Below are 20,341 nucleotides of genomic sequence, written 5' to 3' on the forward strand. Positions count from 1 at the left end.
AGTCAAGAGATACAGAACTTCCAACATAATAGACCAAAAACAAAATATCCAACTGCTGCAAAGACAGCGAAAAGGAAGAATAAAAAAGCATAGAACAAGCTGGGCGGTGGTGGCGCACGCCTTTAATCCCAGCATTCGGGAGGCAGAAGCAGGCAGATCTCTGTGAGTTCGAGGCCGGGCTGGACCAACAGCCTCCAAAACAATACAGAGAAACCCTGTCTCGTAAAACCAAAAAAAAAAAAAAAAAAAAAAAAAAAAAAAGCATAGAACATACACAACAAATGTAATTTAAAACTAAGAGAGCAGATGCCGGAGGACTGGCTTATACATCAAAACCGTGTCACAAAGAAAATAAAGAAGTAAAAGAAACATTAAGATGGGAATTTAAAGACAGGAGTGGTGGTTTATGCTTGTAATTCAGCTACTCCAGAGACTGAGGCAGGAGGATCATAAGTTTGAGGTCAGCTTAGAAAATTTAAAGAGACTTTGTCTCCAAGTAAATTAAAGGGGCTAGGGATGTAGCTCGGTGAGAGAGCACTTGCTTAGCGTGTGAAAAACTCTGGGTATAAAATTCCCAGGACCAAGAGGAAAAGTACTTTAGGTTTAAGTCTAGGAGGACTGGCCATTACATTAAATGAAAATGAACTAAATGCTTTAATTAAAAGTCAATCATAGAACTGAGTAAAACTTTATACACTGTTCATAAAAAGGTCTGAAACTTTGTATTAAAATGAAATTATAGAATGGTAATATAAATGCTAATAAAATTATAATAAAGTTAATAGGAATTATAGTGCTACTGGACAAAGTAGACTTTTAGGCTAAAAACAATATGTAGATAAAGAGGAATACATGATGATAAAAATGTTAATTCCCAATGGTTATAAAATTTGCATACACCATATAATACAGCTTCAAATGTATAAAGATGACACTGACAAAAGTCACCAGCAGTGAGCAGATAGATGAGTACGGATATTATATGTGTAATATATATAAAATGTGAAATATATATATGTACATATATATATAATTTCAACAAGCTTAGCAAACTTTATTCTGTGGACCCAACAATTACAGAATTCATGTTCTCTAAATATTTATGGCATAGCAACTGTACAAGAAAGCAACAGCCCTGAAATGTCCTACCTCACTTTCTGTACAGTAAAGTCACACATATGACTTTCTTTGGCCACTGAAATGTGAGAAGTAACTTTCAGCGTATTGGTAAGCATCTTTTCTCTCCTTCCCCAAAGCATAGCTTTTGAGCTCCTTCAGTCCAAGTACTTGAGTGAGGATGGCACGGAGCCAGTCCTACAGCCAACTGCAAACGGATGTGTCCATACTGGTGATTGTATTAAGCAGAGGCAGAGTTATCTAGATGGACACAATCAATGGAATGCATGAGCATGTACGTGTGTGTGTGTGTGTGTGTGTGTGTGTGTGTGTGTGTGTGTGTGATGCAATGGGAGCTTATTAGATTTGGCTTCTATAATATGTCTGGGTAGTCCAACAATGGCCACCTATGTGCTGGAGTTCTGGAAAGACAGAGACCCGATAGTTGCCTAGTCTATGAAGCTGGATGATTTAGCAGTCTCAATCTGACACTGAAGGCCGGTGCAGTTCCTGGAGAGTGAAATTCACATTGGAAGGCCAGAGAAGCTGGAGTCTGTTGATGGAGAAGCTGGAGTCTGTTGATGGAGAAGCTGGAGTCTTTTGATGGAGAAGCTGGAGTCTGTTGATGGAGAAGCTGAGTCTGTTGATGGAGGCCAGCACAGCATCCCTAGATGCACTTTCTCGTGGAGCAGTAAAGGCGGCAGCTGACACCATTGCCCCCTTCCACCTCTTCACGTCTGGGCTGCCAGGGAGACGTGGTACCCACAGAGGGAAGATCTTTCCAGCCCTGGGTGAATTTTCTCTGGAAACACCTTCACAGACACATCTAGAGGCTTGTTTCCATCCAAGTATCTCAAGTTGACAATCAAGATTTCCCAGCCTTTGTTACTTCAAGTCACTGGTAGAGTATTCATAACCACAGCATATCTTGCTCTTTCCTGAGTTAAAGATGGAGGATGGGCGGGGCCGGGGTGGGGGATGCTCTTCCTGGGTAAGGAGGTAAGCTGGTTAGAAGAGGGGCTGGGATAAGGAAAGCAGACCCCAGGAAGAACTTACAAACTTCGGTGCAGGTGATTTTATCTATGTATTTGTTTGTTTTTAGTGTTTTGAGACAGAGTCCCTCTGCATATCCCTGACTGTCCTGGAACTCACTCTGTAGACCAGGCTGGCCTCAAACTCAGAGATCCACCTGCCTCCATCTCACTCGTGCTTGGATTAAAGGCATGTGCCACCTCCGTCTGGCTCTGGTTGCAGGTGAACTTGAAGAACCTTCCCTTTAACAATAAGGAGGAGATGCTGCCCTTGAGGTTGAAAGTCGTAGGTGCCTGGAGATGCTTAGATGTTTGCAGTGATGGACAGCATGCATTTTGAGACTCTAATAGGATGAGAGGGGAGGATTAGGTAGAAGGCCACCACCAGTGACCCAACTACTTTTGCTTGGTTCTCATGCCCTCTAGAGGTAACCATGATTAGGAATTCGGTGAGAATTTCTCCAAAATCATATGCTCATGGTTGGTGTTTTATCACAGCAACAAGAAACCAAACAGGACAGTCTCTTTCTCTTAACTGTCTAGGGGCCCCTTTCCTGAAGTTTCTCCATCATTTTGTTTAGATTCTTGGGGTACTACTCTTGGTTTAGGTTTCATGTCTCTCGAGCCAGCCATTTTCCTTCCTTTCACTGTGAATGAAGCTGGCTCCCAGGGTCAAAATCCAGAGTGCATCCCTGCCGCATTAAATACCCATTTTGTTAGTACTTAACCAAGCTGAATTCTCATGGCTCACTTGAGTAATTATTAACCTGCTTCCTTCACTCAACATCCTCAAGGTAATCATGGCAAATAATTCAGCATGCCACGAGTTGGATTTTGCCCACTGTTTTTATATTTGCTATCTAAAGACTTGGCAGAGGGTAGATGCTCAGTGAACAGATTATGGCCTGCTGCTATATGCTAAGGCAGCAGTAGTCAGCCCTGGTGAACAGCAAGCTTCATGAACTTTTGCTCTGTTTCTGAAACAGCTTTAAAAACACGCTCCCTGTACATTAAAATTGATATGCTAAGGGACATCTATATCAACCACTTCAAGGCTCACGGAATGCGGCAGAAGAGGAGGCAGAAAGGATGTAAGAGTCAGAGGACAGGGAGGGGAGCTGTGGAATGAATTGTTTTCCACTGTGACGTGGCTGTTATACCCATGAAGCAGCAACTGCTGCAGTTACCTGTATTAAACATGCACAAGATTGGAACTGACAGCATTCTGACATGTATGAGGAGGGGCCCACAAATCTCCACCTTCCTACCCCCCAGGAAGTTACCAGAGGAGGGCAGGCAGTCTCTTCAGTGGTACGCCTAACAGGAAGTTGTTCATGATCTCATAATTTCTCACCCATGTTCGTGTGACTAACCATAACTAAACATCATGAACACACACACACACACACACACACACACACACCACATGGGAGGGGGTCTTTTCCTAATATTCTCTTGAATTGCTTCTGCAGTTTTATCACTCAGTAGTGAACTTATGGGGAAAAAGTTTGTTCAAGAAGGAAATGCTTAATTTATCATTAAAGAAAATTGGTTTAAATCATCAAAGAAAGCTTCTGGAAAATTAGGGAACCTGCCCGTTTTGGGTGAAGACACCCTACTCAGATCTGTAAGGGAGATGTGTATTCTCAACTTCTATACAAGAGGAGAAGAATTATTACCCACATAGGCACGTTCCCAGGCAAAGTAATTTCTGAGGACCTGGAAAAGGATTCTAAAAACTCGAGATAGCTGGTAGACAATCACCTTGGTGTAATGGAACAAAAAGCCCTGCAGAGGGCAGTGTTGGACAGGCAGTTGAGCGCTACCTCTGGCTCTTCAAGAGCCTGGGCACTTGGGCTCAGACTGGTTGGGAGCCCAGCCTCTGGCAGCTCAAGGCAGCTTGCTCTAATGTTTGCACAGTGACTTACTCATAGGGAAATGTCTCCAAGGACAAGGGAGACCAGAGATTTCCATCCTGTACCTACACTCGGCCTGGGACAGTTAACACACAAAAAGGCTATTCTTTCTCCCCTTCAAATACTGAATTTGGGAATAAAATCGAAGGTTGAATTAATGGGTCTGATTCACCCCTGAAGCTCTTGGTTTTTCTGTTCTGAAAAGGAAAGAGCAGCAAAATCTCAAGCATTTCTACTTGAGAAGGCAGCAGAGCAAAATGGTCAAAAAAGCGCCAGCTCCAGAGACAGACAGTCTGGAGCCATACCTCAACCTTCCTGAAGGTAAGGTTTGGACTTTCCGAATCGCGGCTTCCCTGGCTGTCACACAGAGGAAAGGGTTGGCTGCCTTGAGGATTAAAGGGAATGGGGCAGGGGAGAGATGGCATTCAGCAAGAGTCCAGGAGTAGAAGCCAGGACAGCAAAGACGATGAGGTTCCGTTGGGTGCCTTCAGGTCAAGCACTCCACTCCTGTTCAGTGAAGAAAAATGGGAGGCGAGAAATCAACCCACTCCCAGGTTATGTTCCACAAGCCTAGGAGACAGGTGCTGTCAGCAGAGCAAGGGGGAACTGTGCACTTAGTAATGGAGGGAGCCGGGCTTACAGAATGCCTTCCAGTCTCAGGCTCTGCCCTGTGTTGAATAGAGGGTCTCCTTGGTTGAACTAGTGTGGACAGTCACGTGACATGGCCACCAGCCTCAGAACCCACCTACCTCATGTGCAGAAATGAAGACAGTTTCCATTACACGCTTGCTCTGTGAAGTTTCAAAGGGCGGCTGGGGCGCTGCAAAAGTTGCTTAGGGCAAGACCCCCACCCCTCTATCTCATACGGGGGAAGGGCGAGTTCCCAGCAGGGCTTTGACACAACTTGGCCAACATACTTGTCCTTTCACCTGGCAAATGTCCAGCCCCCAAATAGCCTGTGTGTCTAGTCCAAAAATAAATCACATGACAGGGGAAACAAAGTGCATGGGCTCTTGGCCTTGGCCTTCTGCAGACAAACTCGTGCCAGCCGGTCTTTCAGGGGTTGCAGAGGGTGGCCTTGCGACCCCTTTCTGCTGCCTTCCTCCCAGGGTCCCAAGGGCAGAAAGCCACCTGTTAAGGGGCCAGTGGGGTGTATGGTTTCACTCAGCCTTCCCCTTGGTGGTGGTGGTGGTGGTGGTGGTGGTGTGTGTGTGTGTGTGTGTGTGTGTGTCCGTGTGTCCGTGTGTCCGTGTGTCCTTGGCTCCATTCACACCACAAAGAGAGAGAAGCAGAGAAAGCAAGTGGCCCAGCAGCCTCCAGGGAATAAGGGCATCTCTCGCCTCCTTTTCTGGATGGACACTCCCTTCTAATGGTAAATGGAAACTCCCTTTCTCAGCAGGCTACTTGCAGCGTCCTGGGAGCCCAGAGTGACTGCAGCAGCTGCCACTACCCCAGAAAGAAAGGCTCCCACAACAGAGACAGAGGTGAGTGCCTGCGCTCCTGCTCCTCGCCCCCCCCCAACCCCCAGATCCTGGTCAAAGACAGGCTGGAGTCTGTAAAGATCCCTGCCTCTTATTCAGAGGCAAATTCGGCCCCAAAAAGAACTATGTAGGACTAGTTCTTAGCCAGCAAGCAGGAAATGATTCCTACCCAGTGAATTGTCTGTGCTTAGATCCAAGAAGAGGTTACCAGGAAACTGTAGACTGGCCAAATCCTACCTCTATAAAGTTAATGCTTTCTAAAAAAAAAAATACCACAGAACAGGAAACAAAAGAAACAGCTGATTCTCCCCTGATGGGCAAAAAGGAAAACAAAAAACAAAACTAAGATTCGCAAATCTTCTGTTTCTTGCTCCTCCCTGGTATTTCAGGGTCCTGCAAAATATACCTAATAGAATAAGTAGCTCCTTTCTTTAAGGAAGGGTGGAAAGAAGAAGAGTTGGGGGAGAGTTACTGGTAAGCAGAGTAGGGAGAAAGAGAAGTGCAGTCTACATCTTGGTCTAGCCTGTACCCCGAGACTCATCACATGGATATATGCCCCCTGAGGATGTGCACAGATGCCACTATCCCCGGCACGTGGGTTTGGTTACTGCAGACACAGGCCACCCTGGGCAATGGCTTGCATATGTCCATGCTAAGGAGATGTCATCAAGACCCCAACAGGAGCCATGTACTTGCACAAATTTGGATTCTTCTAATGATCACAGTGTAAACCAAGACTGAAAAGACTTGGTCAAGAAGATGGTGCATTTTTCCCTCATGTTGAAAGCTGGCTCTAGGTGGGAAGGTGATAGCATCCCGAGTCCTTCTCTCTCCATCCTCTGCCTTTGGCTCCCTGTGATGTTCTGTCCCCAGAAGGACCTGTCATGATGGTGGCAGTATGGCAGCCAGCAACTCAGCTAACACTCCACCGACACACTGCTCCAGCCGGTCTTAGGCCTGTGTCTCGTAGACCCAGTGTGGAAAAGACTGCTTCTGTGGCTGCCATGGGGCAGGTGTCATCTTCTCCAACATCACCCGGATTGAGAGCAATGAGGGCGGCTCCCCAAAGGCAATCAAAGTGTTCATCCGCAGAGAAGGGGGTGCTTACAGGAGCCAAGACCAACAGCTGCCCCTGTGTGGCTCTTTCTGCCATGGTAACTTGGGTCTCCCTCCCTCTTTCACTCATCACTAATAAGATGTTTCAGGGGAATAATAATTATTGGTAGAACAGGTCACTAAAAGATGCCTTGGCTCGTCATACCCAGAGAGCCCCGTGGAAGGTGCTAACATCAGAAAACTGACTCCGGCTCACAGCCAGCTCTGCCCCACACCCTGGCTTCTGTGGGCTGTCACTCACTGCCTGTGTCATATGTGTTGCTGCTCCCTCCCCTCCCTTGCCCCATACCCTCCCTCCACCCCACCGCAGTGCTTGAAATCACCCTGCCTGGCAACTGCCGACATCAGAGCACTGCTTCCCTTGTGGCCTTCTCCAACCCTTCCGGATCCTTCTGCTGTCCGTCTTCTCTGAACCTGACTGGCAACATCAGGACTGTTGTGTATTTGTTTATGCATTCTTTAAGAACTCCAGGAGGAGCTGCACACAGTGGCGCACCCCTTTAATCCCAGCTCTTGGGAGGCAGAGGCAGGTGAATCTCTGTGAGTTCAATTCTAGCGGGTCTACATAGTGAGTTCTTGGCCAGCAAGGGCTACACAGTGGGACCTTGTCTCAAAACAAACAAACAAAAACTTCATAATTCTTCATTTCTTTCCCACCTGAATTTTGTATCCTTGGGGGAAAGTCTAAGTTTTGTTCCCAGCCCTCTTGTATCTGACACATAGGTGATATCCAATTAAGTGAGTTCAACTAACTGACCAACAAAAAAATTGGCCTGCTCATGGGCCTCAATTCTGGCTTTAAAGGTAATATAACCCCAGCAAGCATTGGTGAAGCTCAGAATGCATGTGATGACCCTATAACACCATCAGTGTAGTCTTCACAGTGAACGCAAACGCCAGCCATGCCCTGCTGCTGTGCTATTTCAGGTGGGGGAACACGTCCAAGAACTAGTTAGAAATTAGGCTTTAGAATGCAAGCTTGCCCCTGTAGGCACTGGTCACTAGATGTGACCCTTCCCTTTCTCCTGGCCCTATCCTGCCCGGCATGGCCAAGCAGAAAAGGGCCAGGCTTTTCTCTAGGGGTAGCATCAGGGATTCATGAGGTGACCATATTCTAATCTCAAGGGAAACCACATCTTGAATAAACAGTGACTAATTATACCATCCGTGCTCTCGAGTCACAAGCTGTGGCCTCTGAGTTGAAGCAGGTCCCTGGTGCTGACAACACCCTCCATCTAGGAGTGCATATAGCCTATTCATATGGACTTGACCTTCCAAAGAGTAGAGCCCATTCGATTACTGTCATTTATCTTCACATTGCCCTGTGAGGGTCACAAGCTTGTATTGTCACCTTCCTTCTGGGGATGATATAACTCCCCTTGGACACCAACACTGAGTCAAGTCCCAGGATCACCCAGAAGGTTCCAATGGGAAGCACTCTGAGGGACTTAGTATTCAAGCTTGTCTGCTTCTGCATAAGATTATGATTCAGGGACACGCACAGATGCACACAATTTATGCATGTACAAAAGTGAGTGCCCTGAGCACCACTCCTCAGAGCATCTGTGCTCTTTAGGTTAATGCTGAAGAGAAAGACCTCTGCAGGGGTTAAGAGAACTTGCTGCCCTTGCAGAGGACCTGGGTTCAGTTTCCAGCACCTATATCAAGTGGCTCACAACCATCTGTACCTCCAGCTCGATGGGACAGAAGTTGTCTTCTGGCTTCTAAGGGCACCTACATGCATGCGGTACACGTACACACACTCAGGCACACACACACACACATACATAAAATAAATATTAAAAACCACCGCATGTTTTCAAAGAAAACATTCACAGCATCATTATTTATAACATATAGCCCTAAATATTTATCAGCTGGTAGATGGAGAAAACTGTGGTGTTTCTATACAATGGAACATCCAGCAGTAAAATTCAGAAATGCTGATGCATACTACAATATGATTTAAAATTGAATATGTTATGCTAAGGGAAAACCCTACACTGAATGATTATTTTTATACAAAATGTCTAGGACAGAGAATCTTCAAGATAGAAAGAAGGTCTGTGGCTGTCTGAGCCTGTCAGCGGGAGGAGGGGGCACAGAACTTCTTTTGAATTGACAAAAATATTCTAAAGTGACTGTGCTTGCAGCTCTATAGATTTTGGAATACACTAAGACTCCTGTGTTGGATACATGATCCATAGCTCATGTGAGTTATATCTGAGTAAAACTGTTAAGAAACTGTTTTAATTAGGGTTTCCGTTTCTGTGGGAAAACACCATGACCAAAAGCAGCTTGGGGAAAAAAAATTTATGTCAGCTCACACTTCCACATCACAGTCCATTAGGAGTGCTGCTACTGGGTTTCTCTCTGGGGCTTGCTCAACCTGCTTAAAAAAAAAAAAAAAACCCCAGGGCAGCCTGCTCAGAGGTGGCACCGGCCCACACCAATCTTCTACACAGTTGCCAATGAGCATTCTGAATGGATACATTTTCTTAATTGAGGTTCTTCTTCCCAGAGAACTCTAGCTTGTGTCAAGTTGACAAATAAATAAATGGATGGATGGATAGATGGATGGAGAGACAGAGAGAGAGAGAGAGAGAGAGAGAGAGAGAGAGAGAGAGAGACAGAGAGAGAGAGAGAGAGAGAGAGAGAGAGAGAGAGAGAGAGAGAGAGAGAGGAGAGACAGAGAGACAGACAGGAGAGACAGACGGGAGAGACAGAGACAGAGACAAACAAACTAGTGGGATAGGAAATTCATTGGGATCTTAATTAAGTGACAGGGGTTGGTTGAAGGTGTGGTCTACTGTGCTCTGGTAAGCTCAGGACTCTCCCACAGAGTGTGGGCACAGACAAATGGGAAGACAGAGATGGAAAAGAGACGGTCCAGGGGCTTGTCCCCTTCCCTGTACAGGTCCGGTTGAAGGCCCTGTTTGCATGGCTTTCTTTCCTCCTGGATTTCAGATCATGCCTCTGTAAATGTTCATTGTCTGTCAATTCATCTCATTAGCATTTTGTTACCTGGGATATTCCTCTAATGTCTGTCATCTTTTACATTTAAGCCTCTGGTTCATTTAAATAGATAAGACTTGTTTTGCCAAACAGTAAGGCAGATATCAAACCAGGGTCTCTTACCTTGAGACTAAACTGGGCTTGGGGCATCTTGTTTCTTTCTGAAATTAACTGTAAAAATGAGAGAGAGAGAGAGGGAGAGAGAGAGAGAGAACTCAATTTTCTGGGAAACGGGGTCATCCTTTGGCAGATTTTCAAGGGGGTTGAGACTGTGTAGATTCCACAGCCTGCTGTGGGCCAGACTGCAGGTCTCTGAGCACCAAGGATGCATCTGAGCCAGCGGCATATGTGGGCTACTCCAGCCACATTTATCACCCAGAGACAGACAGCTGTGCCAGGTTTGCTTCTCAGTGTGCTAGGAACAGCAGTGGCCCTCAGGGGCACCCCTTTGGACCCCTAAAGTGGAAGGGTTCTCATTCCTGGCCGTCAGGTCAATGGAGCTGATAAACCATGTTAGTTGACAAAACATGGAGTCTTTCTGTTTAAGTCCAATACAGAAGAAACAAACAGCAAACAGAGCCACCATTACAAGAAAAGCACGGGTCCATTGGGCAGGCACCACTCGATGAGCAATGTTCAGGTAACACAGCTGGTAGAGAGGTGTGCATGGGGTCAGCTGAGAGATCCCATGCCACTCGGGAACTGGGCTTTGCTCTTGATGCAGAGGAGGGTGTCAGACAGTTCTGAACAAAGAGAGATGCAGTCTGACTTACCTTTCAGCAAGAATCGCACACCTTTAATCCCAGCACTCGGGAGGCAGAGGCAGACAGATCTCTGTGAGTTCGAGGCCAGCCTGGTCTACAGAGCGAGTTCCAGGACAGCCTCCAAAGCCACAGAGAAACCCTGTCTCGAAAAACCAAAAAAAAAAAAAAAAAAAAAAAAAGAATCTTCTGGACTAACCCATGGGGCTGAAGGGAAGAAACGGGAAGACAAATTAAAGGGAAATTACGGAAATCAATAATCCCCAAAAGAAACACTGATGCTTGTCCCCAAATCTCATTCTGTAGCCCAGGCTAGTCTTGAACTCTCTATCTTCTGCTCCTGCCTCCAAACTGCTGAGATTCCTAGCCTGTACTACCTCACACAGCCCGAAGGTCTAGTAAACAAAAAACCAAAGAGCACTGCAAACGCAGAGCGAGCTGTTTGTGAAGTGCCATCACATCCAAGGCACAAAGTCATCTTTCCTGAGAGAGCCAAATTCCACACGCCTGGCAGCGCAGGGGGACTGTGTTTGTGAGGCCCATATTCCTGTTACAACAAGAGCTTTTGCACACCAAGTGTAATCACCTAGGCCAGATTTGGCAGCATAGGCCTGTAATTCTCTGCTAGTTGGGAGGACACAGTCTGGGCTACATTGAGTTCAAAGCCAGCCCAGGCAAATGAGTGGAATTGTCCCATCGGAGTTGAAGCAGCCCACTTCTTGTGGGAGGGACCCTTCCAGTGCCCCGCCTACAGCTGCTGAGGACAGCCGGCTGATGCTCTCTGGGTGACTGTGAGGCGGGGCCAGGCAGTCCTTTCTGTGAGCCACTGTGCACAGTGTCTGTCCTCCAGCTTTGCTGGTGTGTTTCTCCTTGAGGTAACTAATGCAATTTCTTGAGAATGTCTGCCGCGCTTCCCAGGCCAATTGGCAGCTGACTCGGTGGCCAGGATGCCCTCGTTTAATGGCCCTGATTGGGCGGGTGTAAGCAGGCTTCTGCTCTGCAGCAGAGCGGCGTCAGCACCTGATTGTGCCTGTCAGCTGATTAGGACCTGCTGGGCCCGAACAAGGTCAAAATGAGATTAGGAAGAAAACGCAGGCCCGTTATGACAGAGTCTCACACAGCTGCATCGCTTACTCGAACGGAATGACCGAGGGAGAAAGGCTGAGGCGGATATCAAATGTCACCCTCAAGAGTCAAGGACGAGAAGCCAGAACAGGCGGCTGTTCTGCCTGAGAGGAAAAGCCTGGTTCCTGGCAGCCTTCGGAATCTTGCCCGTCTGTGCCGCATCGGCGCTGCTGCCGCCCACGCTAAAGAGTGAGGGGTCCACGTCTGCCGCTCAGGAGCACGGAACATGAAATCAGTTGGGTGGGGGTGAGAAGAAAGGAAGAAAAGAAATGCTGTCCTCTACTTTTACGGGCCTTCTAAAGAAGCGGTTCTCAACTTGTGGGCCACAACGTCTGGGGGTGTCAAACAACCCTTTCACAGGCGGAAACGTATATTTATAGTATGATACAAAACAGTAATGAAACTATAGCTATGAAGTAGTAGCAAAAATGTTATGGTTGGGGGGTCCCCACAAGATGAGGAACTTGTATTAAGGGGTGGCAGCATTAGAGGGGGTGCCTGGCCCCCACCTCATTGAGAACTACTGTTCTGGGGTTCTCCTAAGAGGTTGGAGCCGCTTTCTATCAACAGCAGCTGCCTGAGTACTGGTCGGCATCTTAAGATTCGGAAGGAGGATGTCACCTCCATCAACAGTTAACAGCCCCAGCACTTCAGTCTGGCATAACTCTGGCAAGGCTGCATTTCTGTGGATAGCCCCACCAGGATTTTGGTCTGTCCTCAAAGACCTATTGTTTTCTGTCTTCCTCGGGTCACGCATGTGGTATGTGGTTTCTGTAAAAGGTCTTATTGTGACAGAAGAGGGTTTTAAAATGGCCTACGAAGTTCGGGAGAAGATATGATTCCTGTCACACACCGAAGGACATAGAGAATCTCGTGGGTGCTTAATGAGTGGCTTTGACAGCTATTTTTTCCACAGACTATTTCCTGGTTCAGGGCTCAGGTCTATTCTAGGGCCAGACTTTACTCCCAGGTAATCTCACAGTCTCTTCCAGATAATACTTGGGCCAAGAGACATTCATTGTCATCACTCAGGATTAAAAAAAACCCACATATTATTTCTAAGATAGGTATAGATCCTTTACACATGCTGAAATAAATACATAAGTTGAGAAATGTTAAAGTAAAAAGAAAAATTTAATGCCAACATTAAGAGAATTATATTTATTAATGTACCTTAAAGAACTGAGGATCTATTTCCCAGAATTTGGACCATAATATTGCCAAACACTTACAACAGTACAGAAATTAGGTATGTCAGCCATCAGGGTTTGCATTGACCTAAAAGGTGAGTGGGGGGAGTGTGTGATAGTGCTCACAACCGGATACAAGGGAGAAATGAAATGAAGTAACAGCTGACACTTGCACCTTCAAGTTGCGCATGCTAGCATGTTCTTGGCTATATTTGATTGCCACGGTGCTCTGGAGTTTGCAGGGATGCCGTGAGTTGGAAATCTTATTGAGCCCTTAGGAAAGAAGGAGCCTGGAGCATGGAAGAGCTGAGTTGCCCAGGAGTGGCCAAGAACACAGTGTGCTCAGGTTAAGGAGTATCGAGCTGAAGCAGGGGGGAGGAGGTTCAGTCACGCAGTGGCGGTAGGTGGGGGTGGGACTCTGCATAGGATGCTGGGCCCGTGCCTCTTGTTCACAAGGGGTCTTTGAGCACATCATTACAACATTACAAAGATTTTCCACTAGGCGGTCGCCCAGCAGAGTTGGACAGTTCTCAGATGGGATCCACTGGCATGCTGACCTGCACCTTTTTAGCACACGAGTGTCGCACTGACGTTGTACTGTTTTCCCACTGTTGTGGTAAGTCGCCATGGCCAAGGCAACTTATAAAAGGAAGAGGCTGTTGAGGCTCACAGAGGGATGAGAGCCCGTTGTGGGTGGCAGGAAAGCATGTCAGCCTCGGGGGCAGCAGCTGAGCACTCAGATCTAAATCCTCAGGCAGGAAGCACAGAGCAAGACAACCAGGGATGGTGTGTGGCGTTTTGAAACCTCAAAGCCCACCCTCAGTGACATCATTCCTCCAGCAAGGCCACATCGCCTAAGCCTATCCAAGCAGCACTGGGGACCAAGTATCCAAATGCCAGAGACGATGGGGATGTCTCATTCAAATCACCATAAACACCTTTTTGGGTTGAACTCTTGTGGCTTGCTGATTTAAAGCTACAGACAGTGCACGCTGTCATTTCCTTCAAGAATTAACTCCTCCTTCTTAGCTTGAGAGACTGAACAAGAAACACCAACACCCGCCTTCATCTGAATGAGTCTCTCAAGGGTGTAAATTTTATAGCAAAAGCTTTGGATTTCAACATGTGACCCAACCTCCTAAATAAGGACATTGATGGGGCCATGCTCACACACAGCACTGCGCTTGAAGGCGGATGCACGTGGCACCTTCGGGCATGTTGTGTGTGTGACATGTACAGTGACTGGGGCAGGGCATGAAGCTTCTAGCTGGGAAATAGCCAACCTGTACGTCTTCCGTTCTTTCCAGAAAGACTAGGTGTGGTGTTGATGTGATGGTGTCCCTCTGAGAGACTGGTGGTCGGAGCCATGTGACCTCTGAGTCTCTTGCTTCAGCTCCAGGAGCTGAGATCCTCAGGACTCCTCATTCTGAAGACCCAGGAACAGCCCTGGATGCTCTTTCAGCCAAGAGACACCACCCCCACTGTTAACATTTACATTACTATAACAAAACACCCGACAGAAGCCACTTATGGGAGAAAAGGTTCGCTGTGGCTAGTGGCTTCATTTCAGCCCATCAGTGGTGGAAGGCCTGTGACAGGACAGCAGAGTCATGGCTGTTCCCATGGCATGGGCCGGGAAGTGGAGAGAGCTAGACAAGAGGCAGGGACAGCTGCAGTCTTTAAAGACCTGCTCCCATGCCCACCTCTTACAGACTTAATAGTCTTCAAAATAGTGTCGCAAGCTGGAGACCAAGGAAGTGCTCAAAATCAGACCTTGCTGCCCCGCCCCCATCCTGCTCTTACTGGATTCGCTGCACCACGTGACTGCATTGATCTGATCAGGGAGAGAGACCTTTCCAGCGCCCCCCCCCCCCCCCCAGTCCACATGCCTCTCTCTGTCTGCACCATCAGGCGGGCAGGCTGGAGCCCACAAGCACATGAATGCTCACTCCAGCCTCCTGGACTGAAATGCCTGTGAAAGGGAGGTTCTCCTCACAGAATTGGAAACAATTGATCATATGGTGTCAGTTGGTTTCTTTGATCCGTATCTTCTGAGTCCAGTCTATTCCCAACCTTCAAACCAGAGTTATTTGTACAGGTGGCAACCTTCCTTCCTTCTTCGTAGTGTGAAGATGACATGGGTGTCCACTGGCTTACCGGAGGACTCCCCCTAGTCTAGCTGGGATAGGTGGGAAGTGCGGTGAGGAATGCCGGGACAGTCTCTGATGCCCCTCCCTAGCCCTAACCTGGTGGCCACTACCTTGCCTAGCTCTGCAGAATGCACTTGGTGGGGCTTGGCTCTGGGAACTGTGTAGACATATAGACAGACACTTGACACCATTTGTGGGGACAGATGACAGAACAGAAAAGGGCTCCCTTTCACTAGCCGCCTGATTTTAGAGGAGTCTCTTTCAACACCACCAGTTGTTTCCCTGGTGACAGAGGCCTCAAAATAAACAGGATTCTGCTCAGACGGTAGTACACTGGGCTTGGGCTTCTGCCCCAAGACAAACCATGCTAAAATAACACCCAAGGTGGTTGCTGTCACTGTCTGTCATCTCTGCAGTCCCCAGGTCTGATGCAGACCATCTAGAGCTGGGGGCACTTACAGCTTCGGGTGCACTGACGTGGTGGGGTGGGGCTGTGTGGTGGTCTGCAGGCGGGGCCCCTCTGCTGATGAGCAAGGGCCAAAGACAGACCTAGAGGCCGGCACTCTCTGCTCCCCCACCCACCTCCCTGCTTCCCACACAGCCCTCTGGGACTGGCATAGTGTCTGGAGGCGGGCCAGCAACCTGATGTGCATGCCACAGCCCGTCCCTCTCCCCACACAGAACTGCAGTAATCCTGAGGTTCAGACAGCCGGCTGGAGAGACAGCCTCGGCACAGGGACCGTGATACACAGAGCAAAGGCCACCAAGTGGATCCCATCACCCTCGTGAGCAAGTGGAGGGAGGAGAGTCCCCAGCCTGCCGGCTCTTCAGGTAAGAATTGGGGGGTGTTATATCCAGAGATGGGTTTGGCTGTTTGTCCTAGGACGCGCATAAAACTAGTAGAAAGGAAGAGGGAGGGAGAAGTGTTTTAAGCAGTTAGGGAGTCAGCATGCCTGCCAGGGCATTGGATGGGCTCCCCGTGGCTGGCTTGAACTGAGGTGCCAGCTCTGGAAGAAGGGCCTGCTAAGAGTACAGACGTGGAAAAATAACACTTACAGGTTAGAGACTGCAAAAGTAATCCTACACCCGGCTGCCCTATCATCATCATCCCACCGGCACCGGCCTAGGAAGACCAGAGGGGGTGGGGACCATCTGATTGACAGAAGCCCTGGATGCAGCCTTTCAGATCTGTGGAAGCTGAAAACGATGGCCACAGTGGGTCTGGCTGGCACTAGCTTGCTGTGTCATGCTCATCCTACCCAGCAGCCTAGAAACTCAGCTGCCCTGGAAAGCCTGTGGGAAGTTTAGGTTTCTATGGGCAGCTGTTTCACAGAAAAGCTGGAGGTTTTAATAGGGTGGACTCTGATGCTCTCAGTCCTGTCACCCGAGTTACTCATTAACTGGTCCTCTTTCATAGTCGCAGGCTCACCTCAGGACTCCTCCCCTTAAGCTCCTGCAGGGACTAGTGCATTCCAAAAGTGTGCGAGGCTCCTGGACAGGAGCCTTAAGACTCTCAGACCTCTGGGTGCCCATGTAGGAATTTCAGGTATTTAATCAAGGGCCATTTTGCAAAGACCTCACTTCTCATCTCAGTCCTGAAGTCCCTGTATCTCAGCTGAGTTTGAGCCCTTTAGGGCATTTAGCACCCACTGTTCCTTCTCTTCCTTCCTGTCTGCTTTGGGAACAGCACTTTGCTTTCCCTTTCTATGGGGGTGCCATAGACGAGGCTTTAGCTCCTCGTGCTGCAGTGGGGGGAGACAGGCATCCCAAGAGAGGCTGCCCCATTCCCCTGACGCCCAGTTGCTGCCATGAACCCGGCGCTGTGGCAAAATGCTGAAAAAATATCTCAGCTGGTAATATGTTTGCCATACAATCTTGAGGGTTGGGTTGGATCTCCAGGGGCTTGGGGGATTGTTGTTATTTTTTTCAGCTGGGTTCAGTAGTGAAAGTCCAGTGCCAGGGAGGCGGAAACAGGCAGATCCCCAGGGCTAGCCAGGCAGCCGGTCTAGTCTACTCACTGAGCTCCATACCAGCAAGAGACCCAAGCTCAAAGCAACTGAGCAGAAACAGGAACCAGGAAACAAGCAAAACCTAAGGTGGACAGCTCCTGAGGGGTGACACCTGAGGTTGTCTTCTGGCCTCTGTATGCACATGTACACGTGTGTACCTGGGAGTGTATGTGCGCACGCGCGCGCGCACACACACACGCACATACACACACACACACACACACACGATTGAGAACAGATGGCCTTGCTTTGGGAGTAGTTGTATCCAGGAAGAGTGGGCTGCCCTCATGAGGACTGTTGTTGGTGTCAATAGTGTGGCTTGATTCACAACCACCAACTCCCTCCTTAGGGAAGAATTCACAGACAGACAGTTTTTCATTAACTAGCAACAAGGTGTTGCAAACAGAGGTGCGGGTGCCAGCCCCATCAGACAGAGAAGGGAGGGAGCTTCCGAGTATCAAGGGAAGGAACAGTAAGGGTTGGGGTGAATGCCTAACCCAGGCAGAGGACAGGAGGCAGTTCTCGGGGAGTAGATGGCAGCGACAGAAAACATAGAGGCAGAGGAGGAAATTGCAGCTATTTTAATTCCTCAGCCACAGTGAAAAGAGGCATAGCAGGGGCTGGGGAGATGGCTCAGTGGACACAGCCATCATCACGCATGCATAGGGACCTGAGTTTGGACCCCCCAGTGCCATGTAAAAGTGTGGCAGCACAGGTCTGGGCTCTCAGGGCTCCTGTGTGAGAAAGGAAGCCCAAACAGGAGACTCGCCAGCAATGTAAGGGTCAGACAGTCTGCAGATGCAGCAAGGAACAGCAACAGAGAGACCCGATCTCAAACAAGGTGGAAGGCAAGGACCAACACGAAAGTCGTCCTTCTGCCTCGACATGGACATCATAGCAAGTGCATTCCTGTGCTCACGCATGAATGAAGACACACATACACACACACACACACACACACACACACACACACACAGAAAGCGGTGTGGCAAGGTGGCTAAATGCATGGACTCTGCTGAAAGGCAGCCTGAGGTACAAACCCTGACTCTGTTACTTATCAGTGCTGTGGCTTGCCCCTCACTTTCCTCCTTTATAAAAAGGTGATAAAATGCTAACCTTACTAAGGGCTAGATCAAGTGAGTAACAGCATCAGTCCACTGCTTAGCGTTCAGTGAGTGGCACTGAACACTGAGGAGGCCTGGATGCCCCCATGCTAATTCTGGCCCTTTTGCTTTGGCATGGGGCTTTGTTTGCATTTGTGAAGATCTGGAGACAGAACAGCTATTGTCCTAGTCAGCAGTGTTTCTCGTCTTTTCTGTACCCAGGCACTGGGCTCAGCGTTAAGTCTGCCAACAGCCCAGTGAAGCAGGGGCTGGTACAGATGTGGGACAGAGGTTTACTGGTGGTTCCACAGCTGCCAAAGGACAGAGTCAAGTCCGACTGTTCGGCAGGTCTGCGCCGAACTGGGAGACACCCTAAGAGAAAGGTGGAACCTGGTGACAGGAATTTAGCAACAGGTGACATCTAAAGACCCTAGAGAATAGACTGGAGTTTGAAACTATTGTTCAGAGATGGCAGGACCCTAGCTGTGTCTTAAGCTTGAAGACTTATATGCAGGCAGGTCCCGTCTGCAGCTGACTGACCGCATGCACTCCAGGAAAGCCATGGACGCATCCCAACATAAAATTATAAACTCACTTAAAACATTACCAGGAGGGTTTTTAAAAGTTTTTTCTTTTCTTTTTTTGTAACTTAATACATGGCTCTTGACTGTGAACTTTGTAGGTGACAGTATCTGTCTCAGTGTTGAGAGGTTGTACACCACTGACAGCATGGCAGCAGGACCTTTGGAAACAAGACAGGCTACACAGGTACCCTGGCCCCTGAACCAGGGAGAGGGCTGGGCTCAAGAATACAGGAAATGGGGCTAAAAACAGACTCAGGCATGCAGAGAATGCTGAACCAGGACTCTCTGCCTAAGTTCAGAGTTTCCTGAGCTAAGTTTGAGGGTAATATTGGGCAGCCTTGGTTGTAGAGATAGGAAGAACGGATAATCCAAACCAAGTGTCTTAACCAAGCAAGCTTATGGTGAAGGGAAAGATTAGACTTTTCTGAAGAATATATCCACGTAACCACCAAGATTGGGTGACTGCATAATCACTTAAGACCACCTCGCTAACCCTGTTCATGGCACGCTGGTGATGCTGACAGCTGTAAAAAGGCATGCCTACCTTGCAGGAGTATTACTCGTGGACATGACTCAGCTCTGCCCCTCCACGAACTGTGCTCTGGTTCATTCCTGCTAGGCTCAGTGGTGCAAGCCTGCCTGTTTTTAAAAAGCCTATATAAAAAATGAAACATAGAAGGAAGGGTGGGGGTAGCTGAGAGGGCCTATTGAGCATGCACAGGGCCCTGGTTTAATCCTCAGCCTTATAAAAGAGGGGAAGAATTAGATTTCTAAATCCTATGCATAGAAGTGATTCGGTGACTCATGAGGGACCTGGGATTCTGCATTTCCTCAGTGATGCCCACATGGATCTTAAGCCTGTGATCACAGGCCACAGTTAGAAAAGCTTGGATCTGGCTACCCACCACAGGTCCTCCCTCTTTATTAGTAGTAAGGGGACACAGTTGTGTGTGTGCGGTCTGAGTGACAGCTGGCCTCTTCTTCATCACCCTGACTTGCCTGACACAACTTCCACCTATTATGACAACACTATTGTGTGCAAAGCCCAGCTCCCATGGTGCTCTTCACAGCCATGCCACAAGGTAGACACTATAGCTACACACATCTCACTAATGCAAGAACTGGGCCCACCACCAGGAAACCATGGAGCTGGGGCTTGGACTCATCACTAGCAGACTTGCAGAGCCCACATACATAACTGAGGGGCTGTTCTGCGGGGGCTGGTTCAGTCCTCTTTCTCGCCCTTAGGTGGGATATCCTTCTCTAGTTCCCATTCTCACCTTGCCCATCTCTCCCAGGCTCACATAGCATTTCTCCAGAGAGCAGCACGTTCCCACACCCCTCGACCCTTGTTGCATTCAATATGCTAGAATGCTGGGGAAACAGGGTGTGGAAGCAGGAATAGTAGGTTAAATTCATATGCTGAAATCACCCCAGCCCCTAGAAACCCAGAATGTAACCCTATTAAGAATAGGGTCTTCTTGGTGCTATCCAAGTTACGACAAGGTTGTTAAAATGATGGACATCCTTATAAAGAAGGGAAATTTGCTCACAGAGACACACACAGAGGGAGGAGCATATGGGGGACACACAGCCTCCGAAAGAGAGAAGCCTTGAGCAGAGTCTCTCTCGCAGTCCTCAGAAGGCTCCAACCTGAAAACACCTTTCTGTTGTTTTCCCCGGCAGCCCTGGCCATGTCATATAGCAGGAGGCCATGTTCCCGGTGCTTCCTCTAGGCCCTGAG

The 20,341-nt window shown here is 48.3% G+C and overlaps 1 protein-coding gene and 1 long non-coding RNA gene across 5 annotated transcripts in view; one reads left to right on the forward strand and one right to left on the reverse strand.

The window, feature by feature from the left end:
* Nucleotides 1-1,030: 1,030 nt before the first annotated feature.
* On the reverse strand, nt 1,031-5,085 carry LOC121138882. The gene is made up of 2 exons (XR_005875763.1): nt 4,813-5,085; nt 1,031-2,491 (listed from the first exon to the last, which is right to left on the reverse strand). It is a non-coding gene; the product is annotated as an uncharacterized LOC121138882 (long non-coding RNA).
* The window catches only part of Fgf1 (fibroblast growth factor 1), a 97,059-nt gene continuing 80,926 nt past the window's right edge, over nt 4,209-20,341 (forward strand). Inside the window, exons 1-3 of one of the 4 annotated variants that reach the window (XM_013112763.3) lie at nt 4,209-4,384; nt 5,460-5,547; nt 15,583-15,732. The gene's annotated coding sequence lies outside the window, so the exon portion shown is untranslated. Of the gene's footprint in view, nt 4,385-5,323; nt 5,548-15,582; nt 15,733-20,341 lie in introns of those variants that run through there. The other 3 variants (XM_005069194.4, XM_040741881.1, XM_040741880.1) reach the window with 3 other exon arrangements.

This window comes from Mesocricetus auratus, unplaced genomic scaffold (assembly GCF_017639785.1).
Source record: "Mesocricetus auratus isolate SY011 unplaced genomic scaffold, BCM_Maur_2.0 Super-Scaffold_6730, whole genome shotgun sequence".
Lineage (NCBI taxonomy): Eukaryota > Metazoa > Chordata > Mammalia > Rodentia > Cricetidae > Mesocricetus > Mesocricetus auratus.